The 20,897-nt window shown below is 36.9% G+C and overlaps 1 protein-coding gene across 1 annotated transcript in view; it reads right to left on the bottom strand.

The window, feature by feature from the left end:
* Window positions 1-20,897, bottom strand: part of CNTN5 (contactin 5) — a 1,662,845-nt gene that overhangs the window by 801,414 nt on the left and 840,534 nt on the right. The gene's annotated exons all lie outside the window — the stretch shown is intronic.

The raw sequence follows: 20,897 nt of genomic DNA on the forward strand, positions 1-20,897 counted from the left end.
CACTAAATAAACCATAGATACTGTCAAAAAGAGAATCATCATATAAATAGAATTAAATCTTATTAAAATGAACTGTTATTAGGAAAATATTACTAGAAACTCTCTAAGTTCAAGAATTTCTGAGAAATGTGTATACATTTTAAAAGAAAGAATCAGATTACCTTCTGAGAAAGACAGAGTACGAAAAATGAGAAGTCTTCTCATGTGGACAACTTTTGTAGTTTTAAATTTTTACTCCTTTTTGTATCTTTGAAACCACATGTATTTGATCTTCAGAAATAGCATGAATTCCAGAGAGAAACATACTATTTCAAGAATACATAGATAGTTTACATAAATAATGGTTAGTTGGTTAGTTAGCTCAGTCACTCAGTCGTGTCCGACTCTTTGCAACCCCATGAATCGCAGCACGCCAGGCCTCCCTGTCCATCACCAACTCCCAGAGTTCACCCAAACTCATGTGCATCGAATCAGTGATGCTATCCAGCCATCTCATCCTCTGTTGTCACCTTCTCTTCCTGCCCCCAATCCCTCCCAGCATCAAGGTCTTTTCCAATGAGTCAACTCTTCCCATGAAGTGGCCAAAGTATTGGAGTTTCAGCCTCAGCATCAGTCCTTCCAATGAACACCCACTCCTTTAGGGTGGACTGGTTGGATCTCCTTGCAGTCCAAGGGACTCTCAAGAGTTTTCTCCTACACCACAGTTCAAAAGCATCAATTCTTCGGTGCTCAGCCTTCTTCACAGTCCAACTATCACATGCATACATGACCACTGGAAAAACTATAGCCTTGACTAGGTGGACTTTTGATGACAAAGTAATGTCTCTGCTTTCGAATATGTTATCTAGGAATCAACGAACTAAAATGGACTGAAATGGGTGAATTTAACTCAGATGACCATTATATCTACTACTGTGGGCAGGAATCCCTCAGAAGAAATGGAGTAGCCATCATGGTCAGCAAAAGAGTCTGAAATGCAGTACTTAGATGCAATCTCAAAAATGACAGAATAATCTCTGTTCATTTCCAAGGCAAACCATTCAATATCACCATAATCCAAATCTATGCCCCAACCAGTAATGCTGAAGAAGCTGAAGTTGAACGGTTCTATGAAGACCTACAAGACCTTGTAGAACTAACACCCGAAAAAGATGTCCTTTTCATGATAGGGGACTGGAATGCAAAAGTAGGAACTCAAGAAACACCTGGAGTAACAGACAAATTTGGCCTTGCAATGTGGAATGAAGCAGGGCAAAGACTCATAGAGTTTTGCCAAGAAAATGCACTGGTCATAGCAAACACCCTCTTCCAACAACACAAGAGAAGACTCTACACATGGACATCACCAGATGGTCAACACCAAAATCAGATTGATTATATTCTTTATAGCCAAAGATGGAGAAGCTGTATACAGTCAGCAAAAACAAGACCAGGAGCTGACTGTGGCTCAGATCATAAACTCTTTATTGCCAAATTCAGACTTAAATTGAAGAAAGTAGGGAAAACTGCTAGACCATTCAGGTATGACCTAAATCAAATCCTTTATGATTATACAGTGGAAGTGAGAAATAGATTTAAGGGCCTAGATATGATAGAGTGCCTGATGAACTATGGATGGAGGTTCATGACATTGTACAGGAGACAGGGATCAAGACCATCCCCATGGAAAAGAAATGCAATGAAGTAAAATGGCTGTCTGGGAAGGCCTTACAAAGAGCTGTGAAAAGAAGAGAAGAGAAAAGCAAACGAGAAAGGAAGGATATACCCATCTCAATGCAGAGTTCCAAAGAATAGCAAGGAGAGATAAGAAAGCCATCCTCAGGGATCAATGCAAAGAAATAGAGGAAAACAACAGAATGGGAAAGACTAGAGATCTCTTCAAGAAAATTAGAGATACCAAGGGAATATTTCATGCAAAGATAGGCTCGATAAAGGACAGAAATGGTATGGACCTAACAGAAGCAGAAGATATTAAGAAGAGGTGGCAAGAATACACAGAAGAACTGTACAAAAACGATCTTCATGACCCGGATAATCACGATGGTGTGATCACTCACCTAGAGCCAGACATCCTGGAATGTGAAGTCAAGTGGGCCTTAGAAAGCATCACTACGAACAAAGCTAATGGAGGTGATGGAATTCCAGTGGAGCTGTTTCAAATCCTGAAAGATGATGCTGTGACAGTGCTACACTCAATATGCCAGCAAATTTGGAAAACTCAGCAGTGGCCAGAGGACTGGAAATGATCAGTTTTCATTCCAATCCCAAAGAAAGGCAATGTCAAAGAATGCTCACACCACCGCACAACTGCACTATACTCATACACTAGTAAAGTAATGCTCAAAATTCTCCAAGCCAGGTTTCAACAATATTCGAACCGTGAACTTCCTGATGTTCAAGCTGGTTTTAGGAAAGGCAGAGGAACCAGAGATCAAATTGCCAACATCTGCTGCATCATGGATAAAGCAAAAGAGTTCCAGGAAAACATCTATTTCTGCTTTATTGACTATGCCAAAGCCTTTGACTGTGTGGATCACAATAAACTGTGGAAAATTCTGAAAGAGATGGGAATACCAGACCATCTGACCTGCCTCTTGAGAAATCTGTATGCAGGTGAGGAAGCAACAGTTAGAACTGGACATGGAACAATAGATTGTTTCCAAATAGGAAAAGGAGTACGTCAAGGCTGTATATTGTCACCCTGCTTATTTACCTTCTATGCAGAGTACATCATGAGAAATGCTGGACTGGAAGAAACACAAGCTGGAATCAAGATTGCCGGGAGAAATATCAATAACCTCAGATATGCAGATGACACCACAGTTATGGCAGAAAGTAAAGAGGAACTATAAAGCCTCTTGATGAAAGTGAAAGAGGAGAGTGAAAAAGTTGGCTTAAAGCTCAACATTCAGAAAACGAAGATCACGGCATCCGGTCCCATCACTTCATGGGAAATAGATGGGAAACAGTGGAAACAGTGGCTGACTTTATTTTTGGAGGCTCCAAAATCACTGCAGATGGTGACTGCAGCCATGAAATTAAAAGACGCTTACTGCTTGGAAGAAAAGTTATGACCAACCTAGATAGCATATTCAAAAGCAGAAACATCACTTTGCTGACTAAGGTCCATCTAGTCAAACCTATGGTTTTACCAGTGGTCATGTATGGCTGTGAGAGTTGGACGGTGAAGAAAGCTGAGTGCTGAAGAATTGATGCTTTTGAACTGTGGTGTTTGAGAAGACTCTTGAGAATCCCTTGGACTGCAAGGAGATCCAACCAGTCAATCCTAAAGGAAACCAATCCTGAATATTCATTGGAAGGACTGATGCTGAAACTGAAACTCCAGTACTTTGGCCACCTCATGAGAAGGATTGACTCATTGGAAAAGACTCTGATGCTGGGAGGAATTGGGGGCAGGAGGAGAAGGGGACGACAGAGGATGAGATGGCTGGATGGCATCACTGACTCGATGGACATGAGTCTGAGTGAACTCCAGGAGTTGGTGATCAACAGGCAGGCCTGGCGTGCTGCGATTCATGGGGTCGCAAAGAGTCAGATACGACTGAGCGACTGAACTGAACTGAACTGATCTAGGTTGGTCATAACTTTTCTTCCAAGGAGTAAGCATCTTTTAATTTCATGGCTGCAGTCAGCATCTGCAGTGATTTTGGAGCCCAAAAAGTAAAGTGTGACACTGTTTCCCCATCTATTTGCCATGATCTTCGTTTTCTGAATGTTGAGCTTTAAGTCACCTTTTTCACTCTCCTCTTTCACTTTCATCAAGAGGCTTTTTAGTTCCTCTTCACTTTCTGCCATAAGGGTGGTGTCATCTGCGTATGTGAGGTTATTGATATTTCTCCTGGCAATCTTGATTCCAGCTTGTGCTTCTTCCAGCCCAGCGTTTCTCATGATGTACTCTGCATACAAGTTAAATAAGCAGGGTAACAATGTACAGCCTTCACATAGTCCTTTTCCTATTTGGAAACAGTCTGTTGTTCCATGTCCAGTTTTAGTATTTAATATTTTAAATACAATAGGTTCATGGTAAACATCACCTTGATGCTACTGCTGCTGCTTAGTCACGTCAGCGACCCTATGGACCACAGCCTGCCAGCCTCTCTATTCATGGGATTCTCTAGGCAAGAGTACTAGAGTGGGTTGCCATATCCTCCTCCAGGGAATCTTCCCAATCCAGGGATTGCACCCAGGTCTCCTGCATTGAAGGCAAAATTTTTATCGCTGAGCCACCAGGGAAGCCCAAACATCAACTTAGTAATTGCAATTTGAGATTAAAATCTGGTTCTTTTTGTTTTATACCATGTTAGATATATTGAGAATCTTCATTGATAAACCTTTGATAGTAAGAAAAAAAGACAAAACATTTTCTTGTTCTTGTTATATATTTTAATTTTGATAACAAGTTGTTCTATTTACCACTTTTATCCAGAAATGATGCTATTCTTAGTTGCACAGGATGTAACTTAGGTCAACTGATCAAAATAACTTATGAACATGCTAGGAATATTAAATATGCTTCTAATTTTCCCCTCCAAAATTCTATTTTTTTTTTTTAACCAGGAATGTGGTTAAAAGCGGATGTGGCTTTGGAGTGAAATAAACCTGAATTTTGTAGCTGTGTCATTCCTTGTTTCACTTTTAAGGATGTTTCAGCGGCTAACTATAGCCCCTTATTTTTCCATACCAAGTTGTCCAGGATTAATCATTTCCATTCTCACTCTATTTACAATCCTACATATGATAATGCCATACATTATCATTTCTAGTAACAAAAATCTCAAAGTTGTTTTAATCTAATTACAGTGATAGAGATCCAGTAGAGTTACTCAACTGATACCTGTGGTAAACAATTGGTAAACAATTGCTGAAAAATACCTCTTTATATTGAAGTCCTATCAATGTAAATATTACATAGAATAATGAAATGTATCTTTAAAGTGGATGTGGCTTTTGTAGCTGTGTCATTCCTGGTATGTTTCTTAAAGTCTTTAAGCCTCAGATTTCCTCATCCTCAAAATAGAAAAAATAATGCGTGTCCTATGATTATTGTAAAGACAATATTGTAAAGTAATTAACCCCAATTAAAATAAATAAATTTATATTTTTTAAAAAAGAACATTTTTAAGGGTTTTAAAATACGAGTTATAGGCCTGCTGTTTGAGAAGTAGACATTTTCATTTAGTTTATAGAAGCAAAACTCTTTCAGTGTCCTTTTAAAGGAGCTTTCATTTCTTTAAATGAAATTTACAAATCTTGACATTTTATTGAAGTTTCTTTATTTTAAAAGGAAAAGAAAGTTACAGTACATTTCATACTTATATACTTCACAGATTCAATCTCATTTCCAGAGGTCATCACAGAAACAAAGTGAACAAGGAAATTTTTTCTTTCCTATACAGATGGTGCCTACTTTTGACCTTAGCAAACAGCTTTTTAAACCAATGTTTCAACACTTGACTAGTAAAAACATCTAGATCTGGAGAATTCATGAATCAGCCTGAAATGTTAACAGATCAAACAGCTTGGATATAAATACATAAGGATGGATTCTGAATACTTAATATCCTGATAAATATTGATAAATAGTACTTATGTGCTGCTTGTTTAAATATAATCAAGCAATTTTGTAACACTTATTGATGAGGACAGCAAGTATCAGGAGAATTAGTCTGTATGTCTGTAGTTTTCAATTAGAAAAACACAATCTAATATATTACAATAAAAACTATAATGTTATTATATAAGAATTTCATAATTTATGGTGACATCAAGAAGCATACTGTTTCTAACTATATAGGATTGTACAAATTGAAATAATTTGTAACATCTTACTCATTTAGCATTTGATATTCTATCGCAAATAAGTTGAAAATGGAAAACTGCAGTACAGGTTGTGTGTTTTGTTGATGGCAAAGCTAGTAATAGAAAATTTCTCCATATTCCTGAATTTTACATTACTATTAGTTTTTGCTGCCCATTTGAAACATATATCTTAACACATATGATTGGATAGTTGTAGCAGGTTTTATAATGAATTGTGGCTGCAAATAACTTTTGCATGATAAAAATGGATAATTAGATTTCTTCAACTTGCATTCTCATAATACTTGTCTTTGACAACATCATAATTTTGTGAACTTTCATGAAATGAGAAGGTAATAGGAGTATCTTGTTTTCTCTGTTATTAATAGCTGTTTATCTATTACTTTAAAAATAAAATCCACAAAAAATACAGTGTATAAGTGAGGAATGAGACTTTTTTCATGCTGTAAATTATTTTGTGCCAAGCAACTCTGAAATGCTTTTAAACAGTAGAATCAGACATGGCAGGATTAAAACAGTACAATGTCAACAAAGTAGAATCTATTAATCATCTTTATACTTTTTCTATGTTTAACAAATTTTAAATATTCAGATAACAATTATAGATAATGAAGCAAATTTTATTTAAAAATGATTTTTCTTAATTCAAAGTAATGTATATTTATTATATAAAAGGTACAAAAAGACATGAAAATTAAACACATTCTATTTCTTTCCTTTGTAGGTAACCATATTGTATTTTAAAGATGTCTAATATCTATGCATGAATACTTAAAGCAGAATATATCACATCTTACATACAGATTTATAATGTGAATTCATATTTGGAATGCTTTATTCTTTATATATAGAATAATTTTTGCTTTGTTTCAGTAAACATTTCTAATATGTGTATCACATTGAAAATAATTGGATATTAACAATGAGTCAATGTCCAAAATTAATTATTTTTCCTAGTTATTTCATTTGAAATAAATTTCTCTGTCTTCTCATTTTAACTTACTCTGTCTCTATGAAATTAGGTGAAACAGTTTTGTTAGAAACCTGTTTGTCTTCTAACATCCTCTAAAAAATAGCTTGTATGTTAATGAACTCTGACTATGATACACACACACACACACACACACACGCACACGCACACATGGGATATTCCTTGGCCATAAAAAGGAATGGAATTTTGCCACTTGCAATAATGGATGGAGCTGAAAGGTATTATGCTTAGTGAAATAAGCCAGAGAAAGTCAAGCAGTGTATGTTATCACTTGAGTGTAGAAAAACAGAAATGATTTCACACAGAGAACAAACCAGTGGTTACTAATCAGGAGTGGAAAGGAGGAAGGGGCAAGGTAGGGGTATGTGGTGGACTGGGACACTCCCATCAATCCCCCATCAGAAGATAGTCCTTCCATTGCTCTGGCCACTGGCTGTATTTCCTTGACGTCTGGCCTGCCTAGGGCCCACTTCAATGTGTTTTCAATCCGCCTAGAGAGCAGCTCAGCTGGAAGGCCTTGCATACCTTCCTCAGGGTAAGCAGGATCAGGATCAAGATTAGAATCAGAGTAACACAGATGATGGCCATAACCACTGCCAGCAAGTCCTTTAGTGTCCTACTGGAGAATTTAAACCATGACATAGGGCTGGCTCAGAGGTTAAAGCGTCTGCCTCTAATGTGGGAGACCTGGGTTTGATCCCTGGGTCAGGAAGATCCTCTGGAGAAGGAAATGGCAACCCACTCCAGTATTCTTGCCTGGAGAATCCCATGGGTGGAGGAGCCTGGTGGGCTACAGTCCACGGGGTCCCAAAGAGTCGGACACAACTGAGCGACTTAACTAACTAACTATAGGGCTTTAAAGTCCATGTCATGGGAAACTCTGGAATGCTTTCAAACAATGCTTTTGTATTTTATACAAACCACAATGTATAAAATAAATAAGCTACAAGTATATATTGTACAGCACAGAGAATATAGCTGATATTTTATAATAAATTTAAAGAAAATATAATCTATAAAAGTACTGAATCACTATGTTGGTTACCTGAAACTAAAATTTTGTTAATCAGCTATATTTTGCAAATCAACTCTACTACAATGAGTAAATAAACAAATAAAACATTTTAAAATGCTTACCGTCAAACTACCTCACCCTCTGTCTTTGCAAAGTCTGCCTCAATATAACCTGGAAAATGACAGGTATTGTTATTCTACTTGTTGCGCAGATAGAACCAGGATAGTAACCATCTAACATAATAAAATTCAGCTATCTATTACTTCTACCTTATTATACTTCTTTCAGTATTGCTCATGTAGCAATTGTTGCATTCTAAACCAAAATTGGGACTTTGACAGCATTAAAAAAGAAAAACATAAGAAAAAAAGGGAAACAAATGCACAAAGCTTTTTGATATTTTAATCAGCCATTTTAATATTTTTCTATTGAACTTTTATGGCTAATTAAAATAAAAATGAGAAGCATTAAACAAAATCATATATAAGTTCATATAGTATCTCATTATTTAAAAACTAATTTTATAAATATTCTGCATTAATTAGAATTTTCAGTTAATGCTGATCTCTTTGATTTTACTAAGGATGTTTATATTTCATCAATTTTACATTTCATACTCCAGATCAGAAAACTTATTTTCATATATCAAATGCATATGCAAAGTACATCATGAGAAATGCTGGGCTGGAGGAAGCACAAGCTGGAATCAAGATTGCCAGGAGAAATATCAATAACCTCAGATATATAGATGACACCAACCTTATGGCAGAAAGTGAAGAAGAACTAAAGAGCCTCTTGATGAATTTGAAAGAGGAGAGTGAAAAAGTTGGCTTAAAACTCAACATTCACAAGACTAAGATCACTGCATCTGGTCCCATCAGTTTAGTTCATTTCAGTTGCTCAGTCATGTCTGACTCTTTGTGACCCCATAAATTGCAGCATGTTAGGCCTCCCTGTCCATCACCAAATCCCGGAGTTCACTCAGACTCACGTCTATCAAGTCAGTGATGCCATCCAGCCATCTCATCCTCTGTCGTCCTCTTCTCCTCCTGCCCCTAATCCCTCTCAGCATCAGAGTCTTTCTGAGTCAACTCTTCACATGAGGTGGTCAAAGTACTGGAGTTTCAGCTTTAGCATCATTCCTTCCAAAGAACACCCAGGACTGGTTGGATCTCCTTGCAGTCCAAGGGACTTTCAAGAGTTTTCTCCAACACCACAGTTCAAAAGCATCAGTTCTTGGGCACTCAGCTGTCTTCACAGTCCAACTCTCACATCCATACATGAGCATTGGAAAAACCATAGCCTTGACTAGACGGACCTTTGTTGGCAAAGTAATGTCTCTGCTTATCACTTCATGACAAATAGATGGGGAAACAATGGAAACAGTGACAGACTTTATTTTCTTGGGCTCCAAAATCACTGCAGATGGTGATTGCAGTCATGAAATTAAAGATGCTTGCTCCTTGGAAGAAAAGCTGTGGCCAACTTAGCATTTTAAAATGAAGAGGCATTTCTTTGCCAACAAAGGTCCATATAGTCAAAGCTATGGTTTTTCCAGTAGTCATGTGTGGATGTGAGAGTTGTACTATAAAGAAGCTGAGCACTGAAGAATTGATGATTTTGAAATGTAGTGTTGAAAAAGACTCTTGAGAGTCCCTTGGACTGTAAGGAGATCCAACCAGTCCATCCTAAAGGAGATCAGTCCTGGCTGTTCACTGGAAGGACTGATGTTGAAGCTGAAACTCCAATACTTTGGCCACCTGATGTGAAGAGCTGACTCATTTGAAAAGACCCTGATGTTGGGAAAGATTGAAGGCAGGAGGAGAATGGGACAGCAGGTGATGAGATGGCTAGATGGCATCACCGACTCGATGGACGACATGGGTTTGGCTGGACTCCGGCAGTTGGTGATGGACAGGGAGGGCTGGCATGCTGCAGTTAATGGGGTTGCAAAGAGTCAGACATGACTGAGCAACTTAACTGAACTGAACCATAGATACATATTTGAATGGAAGTTACCCCATCTTTTAGTTCGACACATTACTCATTTTGCTTCCCACACCATAATCTTTAACTTTCAGTCTCAAAGAATACTAGCCCTACTAAAACATTACTTAAAAAAAAAATAAACAAAGGAAAAAATACGCTTTTCTCTGGATGAATCGTCACATCTTTTAGATAGTTTTTATTTACTTTGGTAAGATTTAGTAGTACTGCATATTTTTCATGGCTAAACCTCTGGAAGCATGGAGATCAACAAGATAATCAAGGTGGTAATAAGTAGAACAATCATTTATTCAGTAGTTATATATTTCATTCATTTGTCCTATATATGGCAGCCCATGGTGTTAGGGACTGAGAATGTATTAAGACACATTATGTAACCATGGAATGCTGTGATACTTGAGTCAAAGGAAACTATTATGCAGAGCAACTAGAAATGGAGGCATTGGATTTGTGGAAATGAGTTCTAAATGTTGCCAAGAAGAAGAGAAGACAATGACTACCTCTTTACAGGATGGGGGTGAATAACTTTACAGGGACTGGTGAGTAAGATATTTAAAGTTCTTCAACTGAATCCCACAAATGTAAGCACAGTAAATTTACTTGAACTTTCTACTTAAATGAAGTAGATACATTCTTGAAAGATTTCAGTAGTAGACCATTTATCTATAACTGATATTGTGCTCCTTGGAACAACAGATTGGTTCCAAATAGGAAAAGGAGGACGTCAAGGCTGTATATTGTCACCCTGCTTATTTAACTTATATGGAGAGTACATCATGAAAAGCGCTGGACTGGAAGAAACACAAGCTGGAATCAAGATTGTCGGGAGAAATATCAATAACCTCAGATATGCACATGACACCACCCTTATGGCAGAAAGTGAAGAGGAGCTAAAAAGCCTCTTGATGAAAGTGAAAGAAGAGAGTGAAAAAGTTGGCTTAAAGCTCAACATTCAGAAAACGAAGATCACGGCATCCGGTCCCATCACTTCATGGGAAATAGATAGGGAAACAGTGGAAACAGTGTCAGACTTCATTTTGGGGGGCTCCAAAATCACTGCAGATGGTGACTGCAGCCATGAAATTAAAAGACGCTTACTCCTTGGAAGAAAAGTTATGACCAACCTAGATAGCATATTCAAAAGCAGAGACATTACTTTGCCGACTAAGGTCTGTCTAGTCAAACCTATGGTTTTTCCAGTAGTCATGTATGGCTGTGAGAGTTGGACTGTGAAGAAAGCTGAGTGCCGAAGAATTGATGCTTTTGAACTGTGGTGTTGGAGAAGACTCTTGAGAGTCCCTTGGACTGCAAGGAGATCCAACCAGTCCATTCTGAAGGAGATCAGTCCTGGGTGTTCTTTGGAAGGAATGAGGCTAAAGCTGAAACTCCAGTACTTTGGCCAACTCATGCGAAGAGTTGACTCACTGGAAAAGACTTCGATGCTGGGAGGAATTGGGGGCAGGAGGAGAAGGGGACGACAGAGGATGAGATGGCTCGATGGCATCACTGACTCGATGGACGCGAGTCTGAGTGAACTCTGGGAGTTGGTGATGGACAGGGAGGTCTGGCGTGCTGGGATTCATGGGGTCGCAAAAAGTCGGACACGACTGAGCAACTGAACTGTACTGATATTGTGCTGAATACATTATTTGCATTTTTTCAGTTGTTATTATAACTCCATTCTAAAGATGAGAAAAATAAGAATATTATAATTTACTGACTTCTGCAACTACACACATCTCATTTTAAAATTAATTAATTTATTTTAATTGGAGGCTAATTACTTTACAATATTGTAGTAGTTTTTGCCATATGTTGACATGAATCAGCCATAGGTGTACCATAGAGACATACAGCAACTTTCTAAAAAAAAAACAACTCAGTGTATAAATTTCAGGTCATATTTGAAACATATATGTTATAAAATAATGTTTAAATTTTTATTATTAAAATACAATAATAAAATATTTTCAGTTGTAATATGTGCTTTTAGATTTTAAAAAGTTCCCTGAATTTCAATTTTTAAAACATGTGGAGCACAAATAAAACATTAAATATAATTAATAAATGATACTTTTAGATAATAAAGTTTACGTCAAATTTTAATTCTTTCAATCAATTTGAAACTGAGCTTTTTTTTTTTGAAGAACATAATAAATTTTAAAAGTCTTGCATACAGTGGTTTTTAAAGAGATTTTATGGGTAATCATCAGAAAGCACACAAGACATATTTTATTATGCATATCCAATAGTTGATAAGAAGAAAATTGAACAGCAACTTTCTTCTCTTAATTAAAGAGCAATCTTTTTCAACAGCTTTATGTCCTTATTAAGTTCTCTTTGCATTTGACTCAGAAGAAAAACTGTTGCTTTCATTTTGTTTTTGTCCTCACAACAATTTTGTTTTTGTCCTCTTTTAGAAATCCTCTACAATACTGTTTCAGGCATTTTCTTTCTTATCCTTTAAGACACTGTTTACACAACTTAATTTTAATGAACATCCAACTGAGATGAGAAGATTCACTGTTTTGTCATATAGAATAATTTTATCTATCTTAATTATAGTATTGTGTGATGTGTGTGGTAAGTCACTTCAGTAGTGCTCAACAGGGAATCCCACTCTGTCCATGGGATTCTCCAGGCAAGAAACTTGAGCGGGTTGCCATGCCCTTCTCCTGGGGCTCTTACCAACACAGGGATTGAATCTGCATCTGTTACCTCTCTTGCTTTGGCAGGTGGGTTCTTTACCACTAGTGCCACCTGGAAAGCCCAATGATAGTATTGTAAAACTCAGCAATTTCGTTTTTCTATTTTTCCACTAATTTTATAACATGTGGAAAAATGTAATAAACTAGTTAATTATAAATACATTTTTGTATAAATAAAACAAAATAAAACTGTTTGCCATGAAACACCATGATGCAATTTCTAAAACAATGTGTTCAAATAACTGGTATATGAAAGGCATTTTAGAGGTGCTGACATATAGTACATGAATATGCATGTGGTGTTAAAGTAAAAAATGTCCTATTTCATCTCATGTATGTAAAATTACAGTTGGTAAAGGCATTTGACCTAAGAAGATTTATAAACTGGCTACATTTTGAATATTTTTTGAATATGATATGTATTTATACATTCAAAATAACCACTTTATTAAAACATGATTCTAGGGTTTTAAACCACTGAAAATATTTTTAGAAAAGTGTGTTTAGTGAGTATTTGACTTTTATATCTTTTCCCTTACCTGATTGTTTAAAGAATTGAATTATAAAAATTATCCTTAAATATGCCTCTCCTTTATTTTACCTGTTAAATTACTTAAAAAGTAACACTGTTTAGAAAGCCGCTAGATTTCAGTGGTACTGTAACAGTAATACAAGAATGTAGGAATTATGTAGTAAGAACCCAATGCAATAATATCATCCCAGAAGTTTAAAGAAGTATGAAAACATAAATGCCCTTTGCATGAAGTGGGAAAAACATGAAGTGAACCAATGGTGATAATAGTTAATGTTGAATTGTCATTTTTTATTTGTTAGAAAAATAAATGAAGTGTATTTGAAGAGACTACCGTAAGACTACTTGACCAGTATAAAGGAGAACGTTAGGCAATAGTGAACATCCTCAAGATTGCTATTTTATATAATGTAACTAAAATTTTTTATTCAATATAAGCTGTTTACTTTAGAATAGTTTTAGATTTTCAGAAGAACTTTAAAGATGAGTTTCCATATACCTCATTTTTTGTAAGTTACATTTGTCACAATTAATGATTCCATATTGATATATTCATATTAATTAAAGTTCGCATTTTATTCAGACTTACTTAGTTTTTACTAACATCCTTCTTTTGTTTGAGGATCCCATATGGGATACTATGTTAAATACATTACTCATCACATCTTCTTAAGGTCTTCTTGGCTGTGATAGTTTCTCAGGTACTCATTTTTTATGACTTTGAGAATTTTCAAGAGTACTGATCAAGTATTTTGTAGAATGATTTGGACTGGTCTGATATTTTTCTTATGATTATCGTGGGTTTATGTTTTTGAGGAGAAAGACTATGGAGATAAGGCACCATTCTGATGACACCAAATCAAGGGTCCATAGTGTCAACATGGCTTACTGTGTTGTTGACCTTATTCAAGGGACTGAGGTAGTATTTTCAGGTTCACCAATAAAAACTACTCTTTTTTTTTTTTTCTCTCTCTCTCTCTTTCCATACCCTTTGGATGAAAGTCACTAGAACAGTTTAGACTCAAGCTGTGGAGTTTTTCTCTGCCTCCTCAAGGACAGACAACTGCACAAATTATTTGGAATTCTTCTCTACAGATTTGTCTCTTCTTCCTCATTTACTGACTTATTCAATAATTTACTTATGTCAATATGGACTCAAGGATGTTTGTTTTATTTTCTCTATACTTTGGGTATTAATCCAATCTTACTTTATTGCTCATATTTTTCCAGTTTTGGCCATATGGCTCCCTTTCAGTTGGCTTCTGTGTTCTTTTGACAATTCCAGTCATTATGGGTTTGCTTTTGTTTCCTTTTAGAGCACTTTTTCTTCATGCACCAGGGTCATGGCTGACATTTTTTAAGGAATTTCATTTTTATAAGGAGAGGCAAAAATAGATGAAATATACATATGTATACAGAAGAGTGGAACACGACTGAACGACTTCACTTTCACTTTTCACTTTGATGCATTGGAGAAGGAAATGGCAACCCACTCCAGTGTTATTGCCTGGAGAATCCCAGGGATGGGGGAGCCTGATGGGCTGCCGTTATGGGGTTGCACAGAGTCGGACACGACTGAAGTGACTTGACTGACTTAGCAGCAGCAGCATACAGAAGTATGTACAAAATGTTGAATTCAGGTCAAACTCTTTCTCTAGTCTCATATTCACTGTATTTTAGAATAAAATCAGTTTATTTATGGAGCAGTTGAAAAATATGTGGAAGAATCTTATTTGAATTCTAAATGTTAGGATTAAAAAAAATAAACAGTCTAATAAATGTCACCACCTATATTGTTCTTTCCATTTACAAGCATTATTTTTAAATCTTTTCATGTATCAACTCATTCAGTTTTCCCAGCATTATTATCAGTGGTGTTACTAATTGCCATTTGAGGGAAGATGAGACAGAAGCATAGAGAAACTGAATACATTATATAAGGTAATAGGAATTGGTAGAAGCAAGATTTGAACACTGGTAGTCTTGCTTCTGGAGAAGGCAGTGGGACCCCACTCCAGCACTCTTGCCTGGAAAATGCCATGGACGGAGGAGCCTGGAAGGCTGCAGTCCATGGGGTCGCGAAGAGTGACTTTACTTTCACTTTTCACTTTCATGCATTGGAGAAGGAAATGGCAACCCACTCCAGTGTTCTTGCCTGGAGAATCCCAGGGACGGGGGAGCCTGGTGGGATGCTACCTATGGGGTCGCACAGGGTCGGACACGACTGAAGTGACTTAGCAGCAGCAGCAGTCTGCTTCTACTGTTTTCTTAAACATCATAATAGAGTGCTATTTTCTAAATCGAGTGGACTATTAGAAAATATATAAAATATATTTTTCATAAAATTCATACAATTAAATAAAAGCAAACTTATGGTATGTACTCATTGCTAAAATCAAATGTATGTCAGTACATACCCTGTGCCTCTTTTTGGCTTTTTAGTCAACAGACTGCTCTTTTTCCCTTAGATCTATTTTAGTCACTTGAAAATATACACATTGTACAAAACATCACTTATCATTCCTGCCTCATCCATGGATCTGCTTTCTGATTTACCCATGTTTACAAATGAATCCATCATCCTCTAAGTACTCAAGCTGGAAACCAGAAGTACTTCCTACTCCTTTTCTCTTACCCATTCCACTTAATCCATCAATAATTCAGTTTAAAAGTTCTGTTTATTTTTCTTACTTTGTATACTACACTCTTAAATGTATCTCTGTCTCCTTCCACTTAAATTCTATCCAGAAAATGCCTTGCTGAGATCTGTACAACAGATTACTCATAACCAGACTTCGTGTAATTCCTGTCTTCATTTTCTAATCTGCTGCCTGGCAGCTCAGACTGTAAAGAATCTGCCCACAATACGGAAGACCTGCATTCAATCCCTTGGTTGGGAAGATGCCCTGGAGGAGGGCATGGCAACCTATTCCAATATTCTTGCCTGGAGAATCCCCAAGGACAGAGGAGCCTCGCAGGCTACCGTCCATGGGGTCGCAAAGAGTTGGACATAACTGAGCAATTAAGCACAAAACAGCCAGACTGTGAAGAAATATATTTTGGAATAAGGTAGAACGAGTGTAAATCCAACTCCTAAATGTCAAAATTTGGGGGCCTTAGCAAGTTACTTAGCCTTCCTAAATATCAATATTTATAAAGTGGGATATGTTAATGTCTACTTAGGAATGTAGTTTTGAAATATGATGAATATGTGTAAATCATCTAGTCTGGTGCCTAACATATAGTAGAGATTCAAAAAGTGGTATATGTGTATGTGTGTTTTTCAATTAAAATAAAATCTAAGGTGAATTTTTTTGCTTAAATATTGTATACAACTCATTTTCTGTCAAAAGTCAGCCAACTGTTTCTGTAAAAGTTTAGATAATTATTTTGTGCTTATAAGCCAGACAATCTCTAGAAAACAACATAGCTTTACTATTGAAGAGTGGAAACAGCCATAGATAACACTAATAAAATGGGTTTGTCTATACTTAGCAAAACTGTTTTTTCAGACCTCACATATCTGCTTATGCAACTCCTTCTATCTTGATTACCCTTATTATTCTAGATTTAAGTCCTGTCTGTTTATTCATCATGTGTTAGCTGAGGCTTCATCTCACTCAGAAAGCCTTTCGAGAGATCTTAGGTACCAACAGACTTATGCGTCTGTCTCCTTCAGCAACAGGGATTGTATAATACTCATTTTCCTACCTTTAGAACATGACTCAATAAATATTTGTTCAGCCAAACTGAACTTTCATGTATTCAAATATTATTCATTCCCCAAATCCTTGGTGTCATAATGGTTTAAATCAAAGGAGCAATCTAGTCTATCCTGTTGACATATTGGTTATTATACGTAAGGAATGGAATCCTTTCCCTCATCAAGTATTAATTTGGGCATTATGTGCACCAAGAAACCATGTTTGCCACCCGTGTCTGTTGTCCCAGCACTACTGGGCTCTGCTCTGTCCTTGAAGACATCAGGCAGGTTTCACCCTCCACTGGGCCTTTGTGTCCTCTGCCTGAGATGCCTCACTTCCTAACCTTCCCCTTATCAACTCCTGCTCATCTATCAACATCAGCTTGAACATATCTTCCTTTTAAATACAATTATCAGAGGCTGTACCTGTTTAAAGATACCTGTCTAAATGTACTATAATTTTACATTTTTTGAAATTATTTGATTAAAAGATAAACAGAACTGTCAGCATCATGAACGGGAGGATTTTTTTTTTCTTTTTTGCTCACTTAGGTATCACTAACCCTCAAATTTTGTCTGATGTATATAAACTAAATAAATATGTTGAATAATTGAATGATCTGAATTAGCTTTGTAATTTTTCTTTATCATAACTTTATTAAAATTGAAATAATTCACCTATTTTCCATGTAGCAACATTATATTTTTAGAGTGTGTTCTTTCCTCTTTCATATCAAAAGCAAGTCATACATATTTAAGCTTTCAGTGATATGTACACACAAACACATATACACACATCAATGATTCTTTCATCTGATAACTATATTATTTTTCAAAAGTAACTGGAAGTACAAATTTATCCCCTATATCAGAAGTGTTGCTTCAAGTGCTTGCTTATGTGATTATTAAAGTTTGAAACATTTATTTTCCACATATTTTTATATGCAGTTCCTATTTATAGATTCACCTTTTAAATATCCCCAAAACCATATTTTTATTTTGTGATATTGTGTTGGTCTCCCAATGAGGATTCATTAGATTTAACTACTTCTGGTAGATATAATAAATACCCAACTAAATGTTCTAAAATATTAAAGCTTTCCAAGGGTTATTAGTAGGTGTTTTTTTGGGGAAAAAAAGGTATGATGAGGGTCCAATGGACAATGAAGTTCAACGTTAAATAAATAACAGATTTTTTCCTTACTATAAGAGCCTTTAGTGTACTAATCTGTTTTCTGAGTTGCCTTCCCCCACCCAAAAATAATGTTTCCCAAACTTATTTTAGGATATTTTATTAACTATGTATCTATGTAGAACTTTATCTTTGTACCTATCCCATGTCGTAGTTTTCATGACTGACCCCTTACTGTATATTAAACTACTTAGAAATAGGATTACACTATGCTATTTATCCCTATCTCACTTGTTCCAGGGCTTCCCAGGTGGCTCAGTGGTAAAGAATCTGCCTGCAATTCTGGAGACCTGTGTTTGATCTGTGGGTAGGAAAGATCTCCTGGAGAAGGGAATGGAAACCCACCAGTATTTTTGCCTGAGAAATCCCATGGACAGAGGTGCCTAGGGGGCCACAGTCCATGGGATGGCAAAGAGCCAGACATGACTGAGTGACTCTTTCTTCACCTGTTACAAGACTTTGTAAATCATTCATGTCCAACTAAACTTTTATTATTTAGTTGATTTGAAATGTTCACTTCAGTTCAGTCACTCAGTCGTGTCTGACTCTTTGCAATCCCACGGACTGCAGCACACCAGGCTTCCCTGTCCATCACCAATTCCTGGAGCTTGCTCAAACTCATGTCCAGTGAGTCGGTGATGCCATCCAACCATCTCATCCTCTGTCATCCCCTTCTCCTCCTGCCTTCAATCTTTCCCAGCATCAGGGTCTTTTTCAATGAGTCAGTTCTCTGATCATTTGGAATGTACTAGGATTTTTTTTCTAAAACAAATTTCTACTAGATTTTTATTTTATTGTGCTACAATTGTCTGTTTCATTTTACATAACCATATAAATTATAGTATCTTCAAGTATGAAAAGAATAAACATGATGAATATATTACAGCCTGAATTCACTGATTTATAAAGGAAAAAATAAGCCATTTTATAACCAATTAAAATATCACCTTAAATTCATTTTATAGCTCTTAGATATCCTGAAAGTAACCTAAGTAGCCAGAGGACTATTTGAAGCTATGTTTCAGAAGGCTGCTGACCAAAGATATACATCTGAATTTTAATCTCAAGCATAAGGATTGATACAAATAATACTAGGACTATAAGTTGTGCCTCGGACAGAACCAGCACTTGATTCTTTTACTTTTGCTGAAAGACAATATGCCACATCAAGACATATTATGAAGACTTTTGCCAGTAACTAAATCTATTTTATGAGAAATGTACATGTACATAAAAACAGCAGAGTCTTATGTTCACTATAATCTGTGTCTCTAGTGGTGTCAGTTATTACTGAGCTACCTAAATGTATTATTCATTTTCATAAAGCCCAAGGAAGAATACCATGAAGTACCATGTAACTTGAGTGATTAGAATGAGCTACAGCCCATAAAGTACGTCTAAGTGAGCATTTTGAAAATTCATTGTGTGCTTTCTGTTCTTGACCTCTAAGATATGCCGTAAGTTGAGAACTATGACATTCTGAGCCCTAGCCTGTAGCTTACTTATCCAAGAGGCTCGACCCAACCACCCTAGGCTGGCCTCCCTACCTTCAAAATCTTGAAGCTATTGCAATCCTGATAGAAGAAGCTTTAAAACTCTCTTTTGGGGGCAAACTAATTATTTTTACCAGCCACCAAGTGAAACAACTCCTAAATGGGAGAGGCCATTTATGGATGTCTGATCAAAGAATCCTCAGATATCAAGTAGTGCTGATGGAAAATCCAGGCCTCACAATATTCCCTTGTGATGTTCTTAACCCAGCCACACTCCTGCCTACCCCCAAGGGCTCTCTCCTCACTTTCACTCTTGCCTAGACAAGAGTGACCACTGGACAAAACCCTGAGAGGGACTGTTGGAAGATCCTCTGACTAATCCTGAGGAAATCTGGTACACTGATGGAAGCAACTTTCTCTTGGGTGGAAAAAGAAGAGCCGGGTATGCAGCAGTCTCCAATTTTGAGATCACAGAGGCTAAGCCTTTGCCATCAGGTCAACAAGCTACAACATGCAGCACCAGTCCAACGAGGATATATAAAACTACAGCCAACCATGGAAAATATCACTCACCCTTAGATGAACACTGCTATAAGGACTCTGAGGCCTGAGACTAGCAAGAGGCGAAGGCCTAATACCCATCGCCATCCCAGTTCAGCAGGAAGTAACTAGAAAGACCTCGACGCCCCTATTCCCAAAGAATTGGGCCTCCCATCTATTGAGGGGGGAATTTTAGGTAGTTAGAATAGGAAACAGGAGTCCAAAATGGCAGTGGCTAAAAGACATGGAAGGGAAAAGCCCACAAAAATAGAATAAAGGAAGGTCAAAGGAAGATCCGAGGAGTGGAGTGAAGACCTCAGGTAGAACAAACAGCACTCCTGGCTAGCCCAGTTTACATAGTGCAGGCCAAGGGGGAGGAAAAAACATATAAAAAGAGGAGCCTCTTTTCATGTGTTTGTTAGCCATCCGTATGTCTTCTTTGGAGAAATGTCTATTTAGTTCTTTGGCCCATTTTTTGATTGGGTCGTTTATTTTTCTGGAATTGAGCTGCATAAGTTGCTTGTATATTTTTGAGATTAGTTGTTTGTCAGTTGCTTCATTTGCTATTATTTTCTCCCATTCAGAAGGCTGTCTTTTCACCTTGCTTATATTTTCCTTTGTTGTGCAGAAGCTTTTAATTTTAATTAGATCCCATTTGTTTATTTTTGCTTAATGACGACCCTGTATGCAAGACAGGGAAAGAGACACAGACGTGTATAACGGACTTTTGGACCCAGAGGAGAGGGAGAGGGTGGGATGATTTGGGAGAATGACATTCTAACATGTATACTATCATGTGAATTGAATCGCCAGTCTATGTCTGACGCAGGATGCAGCATGCTTGGGGCTGGTGCATGGGGATGACCCAGAAAGAT

The sequence above is a fragment of the Ovis aries genome, chromosome 15 (assembly GCF_016772045.2).
Source record: "Ovis aries strain OAR_USU_Benz2616 breed Rambouillet chromosome 15, ARS-UI_Ramb_v3.0, whole genome shotgun sequence".
Lineage (NCBI taxonomy): Eukaryota > Metazoa > Chordata > Mammalia > Artiodactyla > Bovidae > Ovis > Ovis aries.